The following is a 6371-nucleotide window of genomic DNA, read 5'->3' as shown; positions in this document are numbered from 1 at the left end:
GTGACTGCTTCTCCTGTGCCCCACCACACTGCGCGGCAGTGACTGCTTCTCCTGTGCCCCACCACACTGCGCGGCAGTGACTGCTTCTCCTGTGCCCCACCACACTGCCCGGCAGTGACTGCTTCTCCTGTGCCCCACCACACTGCCCGGCAGTGACTGCTTCTCCTGTGCCCCACCACACTGCCCGGCAGTGACTGCTTCTCCTGTGCCCCACCACACTGCCCGGCAGTGACTGCTTCTCCTGTGCCCCACCACACTGCCCGGCAGTGACTGCTTCTCCTGTGCCCCCCCACACTGCCCGGCAGTGACTGCTTCTCCTGTGCCCCCCCACACTGCCCGGCAGTGACTGCTTCTCCTGTGCCCCACCACACGCTGCCCGGCAGTGACTGCTTCTCCTGTGCCCCACCACACTGCGCGGCAGTGACTGCTTCTCCTGTGCCCCACCACGCTGCCCGGCAGTGACTGCTTCTCCTGTGCCCCACCACACTGCCCGGCAGTGACTGCTTCTCCTGTGCCCCACCACACTGCCCGGCAGTGACTGCTTCTCCTGTGCCCCACCACACTGCCCGGCAGTGACTGCTTCTCCTGTGCCCCACCACACGCTGCCCGGCAGTGACTGCTTCTCCTGTGCCCCCCCACACTGCCCGGCAGTGACTGCTTCTCCTGTGCCCCACCACACGCTGCCCGGCAGTGACTGCTTCTCCTGTGCCCCACCACACTGCGCGGCAGTGACTGCTTCTCCTGTGCCCCACCACACTGCCCGGCAGTGACTGCTTCTCCTGTGCCCCACCACACTGCCCGGCAGTGACTGCTTCTCCTGTGCCCCACCACACTGCCCGGCAGTGACTGCTTCTCCTGTGCCCCACCACACTGCCCGGCAGTGACTGCTTCTCCTGTGCCCCGCCACACTGCCCGGCAGTGACTGCTTCTCCTGTGCCCCACCACACTGCCCGGCAGTGACTGCTTCTCCTGTGCCCCACCACACTGCCCGGCAGTGACTGCTTCTCCTGTGCCCCACCACACTGCCCGGCAGTGACTGCTTCTCCTGTGCCCCACCACACTGCCCGGCAGTGACTGCTTCTCCTGTGCCCCACCACACTGCCCGGCAGTGACTGCTTCTCCTGTGCCCCACCACACTGCCCGGCAGTGACTGCTTCTCCTGTGCCCCGCCACACTGCCCGGCAGTGACTGCTTCTCCTGTGCCCCACCACACTGCCCGGCAGTGACTGCTTCTCCTGTGCCTCACCACACTGCCCGGCAGTGACTGCTTCTCCTGTGCCCCACCACACTGCCCGGCAGTGACTGCTTCTCCTGTGCCCCACCACACTGCCCGGCAGTGACTGCTTCTCCTGTGCCCCACCACACTGCCCGGCAGTGACTGCTTCTCCTGTGCCCCGCCACACTGCCCGGCAGTGACTGCTTCTCCTGTGCCCCACCACACTGCCCGGCAGTGACTGCTTCTCCTGTGCCCCACCACACTGCCCGGCAGTGACTGCTTCTCCTGTGCCCCACCACACACTGCCCGGCAGTGACTGTTTCTCCTGTGCCCCACCACACTGCCCGGCAGTGACTGCTTCTCCTGTGCCCCACCACACTGCCCGGCAGTGACTGCTTCCCCTGTGCCCCACCACACTGCCCGGCAGTGACTGCTTCTCCTGTGCCCCACCACACTGCCCGGCAGTGACTGCTTCCCCTGTGCCCCACCACACGCTGCCATCGTTGTTTTTATTGATGTTATGATTCACGTATTAAGGAAACATTTAATTTTTCTTTTTGTATTTACTGTTAATGAATACAACATTCAAACATCATACCACACCCGTCATAACCACACCCGAGATAACCACACCCATCATAACCACACCCGAGATAACCACACCCGAGATAACCACACCCGAGATAACCACACCCGAGATAACCACACCTGACATAACCACACCCGAGATAACCACACCCGACATAACCACACCCGACATAACCACACCCGAGATAACCACACCCGACATAACCACACCCGAGATAACCACACCCGAGATAACCACACCCGACATAACCACACCCGAGATAACCACACCCGAGATAACCACACCCGAGATAACCACACCCGACATAACCACACCCGAGATAACCACACCCAACATAACCACACCCGAGATAACCACACCCGACATAACCAAAGAGAAGGGGGGGGGCTGGGGACCCTTTCTGCTGCCAAGGGGTGAGTGCTTCCCTCTTTCTCCTGGGATAATATATATTTACCCTTCCTCAACTCATTAAAAGCCCCGAGAAAGCACCTTCCCATTAACCCCTTCGTGCCCAGCACAGGCTTAGAGGAGGGACACTGGCCACCCATATCACGTGACAGTTTTCTGTTTTTTGCTTGGGCTTTATCAACAGGAGCAGTTTTTGTGTAAGAGTCAATGCACCTGGACCAGTCCCTGGAGATATGGAATTGCAGAATTATTGATGACCATGCTGCAGTTACACTGACTTCTTTATAACAAAAGAAAATATGACCTGCAGTTATCTCATTTACAATATGTTTCTTGGGAGAACTAATAATATGAGGACTCTGCATTAAAGCTAGAAGTGGGATGCTTTTACTGCAGACTGCTGCAAGGAGCAAGCAAAGTGCACCAGACTTTCACCAGACAGACAAATGTGCTGCATGCAATTACTTACAGGCAGGATGTTTAGTTAACATGACTGTCACAGAACAGCTGGGGCACTGCAGGACAAGCTATTGCCCTCTGACATAATCAGAGTAGGCATTCACAAAGCTTCCAGTTGCACCCTGAGCTATGTGCCAGCATATTAAAGAAATTATGTAACCAGGGTCAATCAACGGGATGATCAACCACTCAATGGTCTTCTAGCTTGAGTACGCTTCCAGCTTTTGCACTATATTGTGTGCAGTGACGTGACACTATCATGTAATCATATGTTTCATTCACTCCATGGACTTCTGCATGATTATGTTTCAAACGCTCCCAGCCAAACATTTTCCTTTGATACATATAAGCTGTTGTGCTGCTGTTGTAGCAATTTTAAATTAATGAAACTTTGGTGCACGACCCCCTAATACTGGGGAGGGCAACTCCAGTCCCCAAGGGCCACCAACAGGTCAGGTTTTCCGGATATCCTTCATTCAGCACAAGTGGCTCAATCAGTGGCTCAGTCGAAGACTGCATCACCTGTGCTGAAGTAAGGATATCCTGAAAACCTGACCTGTTGGTGGCCCTTGAGAACTGGAGTTGCCCACCCCTGCCTTAATATATGAAAGTATCAACAAGTGGCTACATAAAGCACACTCTTCTCAAGAGAATCACCTTAGCAGTGTATATAATTGTCAGGTACAGTATGTCTAAAGCAGAACACAAAATGACAACATGTTAACCCTCTGCACTGCTGTAGAAATGGGCTGATACAGACACTATCCTAACATGCGTCCTGCAGCAATAATACTTTTGCTGAGTGGTAGAGTAGGTCGTATTGTACCTGTGCACCGATGTCACGGGTCAGTGTTTCATTGCCTGTGTGACATTGTTAAGCTTGCTTTCCAAGGCCATACTATAACTTGTATGTGACCTGATGTGACCAACTAGCTGGATTGGTTGAGGTTTGAAAGACATTTAACACAGTGATTCTCAACCCTGGCTTAAGAAATATTTACAAGGATGCACAAAAATACAGTTGAAATCCTTTAAAAAAAAATAGGATCATTGCATTTAAACTTATAGTAAAATAAAGAAAAACAGACCTGTAAAAAAACAATAAATAGTATAGTGCTTACATGGAACTCCATTGGCACAAGGAATCACAACATTAAAACAATCATCTAGGGGCGTCGCCGTTTAAAAAAGGCTGAGAATGACTGATTTACCCCCATTTCCTGCAAGAAGGAGACTGCAATGCCCACACATCCCAAAACATGGCAAAGACATGCAACACGGAGACAGATGGAATGCATGGAAATCCCAGCTGTGGTAATCTGTCCTATAAAGACAGCAAAGTCGGCTTTTGGATTCATTGCTACTAGACTCATACATTTTCCCACTAGCAGACACCCTGAATATAGGGTGGGAGACTGGCAGTCACCCTGAATATAGGGTGGGAAACTGGCAGTCACCCTGAATATAGGGTGGGAGATTGGCAGACACCCTGAATATAGGGTGGGAGACTGGCAGTCATCCTGAATATAGGGTGGGAGACTGGCAGTCACCCTGAATATAGGGTGGGAGACTGGAAGTCACCCTGAATATAGGGTGGGAGATTGGCAGACACCCTGAATATAGGGTGGGAGACTGGCAGACACCCTGAATATAGGGTGGGAGACTGGCAGTCATCCTGAATATAGGGTGGGAGACTGGCAGTCACCCTGAATATAGGGTGGGAGACTGGCAGTCACCCTGAATATAGGGTGGGAGATTGGCAGACACCCTGAATATAGGGTGGGAGACTGGCAGACACCCTGAATATAGGGTGGGAGACTGGCAGTCATCCTGAATATAGGGTGGGAGACTGGCAGTCACCCTGAATATAGGGTGGGAGACTGGCAGTCACCCTGAAAATAGGGTGGGAGACTGGCAGTCACCCTGAATATAGGGTGGGACACTGGCAGTCACCCTGAATATAGGGTGGGACACTGGCAGTCACCCTGAATATAGGGTGGGACACTGGCAGTCACCCTGAATATAAGGTGGGAGACTGGCAGTCACCCTGAATATAGGGTGGGAGACTGGCAGTCACCCTGCATATAGGGTGGGACACAGGTAGTTTGCATGGCCCAATACCTCTATAGGGTACATCTCTGACACCTGACACTGATGACATACGTGCAATTGACAGAAGGAGCGAGACTGAGTAAAGGTAATGACTGTCAACAACGACACGCACTGGTACAATTCCCGGTGTCGGCTCCTTGTGACCTTGGGCAAGTCACTTGATCTCCCTGTGCCTCAGGCACCAAAAACATAGATTGTAAGCTCTACGGGGCAGGGACTGTGTGTGTAATATTTCTATGTGCTGCGTACTGTGCGCTATACTGTAATTGTGACGCGTTTTGTGTCCCTTTGGGAGAAAACTACTATATGAAATAGAGTTATTATTATTTGAGTTTAATAAATATTCATGTTTTATGTATTTCTGGGGGTCTGTTTCTAACTCCTTTGAAGCCTGAAATCCCAGCAGCAACAGTTCTAGTTGTTTGTGTGAAACAATTGTGATCATTATAACGAGTACAAATGTGTTAACATTTTGCTGCACATCCAGGAATGTGGTATATATGATTCAATGAAGCAAATGTGATCAAGGATGCTTCAGTACATTGGTGAAACCAGCCCAAAACATCAAACCAAAACAAACCTACACAGGCACTCAATAACACACCATGAAGAAGGGGGAGATACTACACAGACACACAATACCACACCATGAAGAAGGGGGAGATACTACACAGACACACAATAACACACCATGAAGAAGGGGGAGATACTACACAGACACACAAAAACACACCATGAAGAAGGGGGAGATACTACACAGACACACAATAACACACCATGAAGAAGGGGGAGATACTACACAGACACACCATGAAGAAGGGGGCGATACTACACAGACACACAAAAACACCATGAAGAAGGGGGAGATACTACACAGACACACAATAACACACCATGAAGAAGGGGGAGATACTACACAGACACACAATAACACACCATGAAGAAGGGGGAGATACTACACAGACACACAAAAACACACCATGAAAAAGGGGGAGATACTACACAGACACACAATAACACACCATGAAGAAGGGGGAGATACTACACAGACACACCATGAAGAAGGGGGAGATACTACACAGACACACAAAAACACACCATGAAGAAGGGGGAGATACTACACAGACACACCATGAAGAAGGGGGAGATACTACACAGACACGCAAAAACACACCATGAAGAAGGGGGAGATACTACACAGACACACAATAACATACCGTGAAGAAGGGGGAGATACTACACAGATACACAATAACACACCATGAAGAAGGGGGAGATACTACACAGACACACAATAAAACACCATGAAGGCGGGGGAGATACTACACAGACACTCAATAACACACCATGAAGAAGGGGGAGATACTACACAGACACACCATGAAGAAGGGGGAGATACTACACAGACACACAATAACACACAGTGAAGAAGGGGGAGATACTACACAGACACACAATAACACACCATGAAGAAGGGGGAGATACTACACAGACACACAAAAACACACCATGAAGAAGGGGGAGATACTACACAGACACACAATAACATACCGTGAAGAAGGGGGAGATACTACACAGACACACAAT

The sequence above is a fragment of the Ascaphus truei genome, chromosome 14, assembly GCF_040206685.1.
Source record: "Ascaphus truei isolate aAscTru1 chromosome 14, aAscTru1.hap1, whole genome shotgun sequence".
NCBI lineage: Eukaryota > Metazoa > Chordata > Amphibia > Anura > Ascaphidae > Ascaphus > Ascaphus truei.
This window is presented reverse-complemented; position numbering follows the sequence as displayed.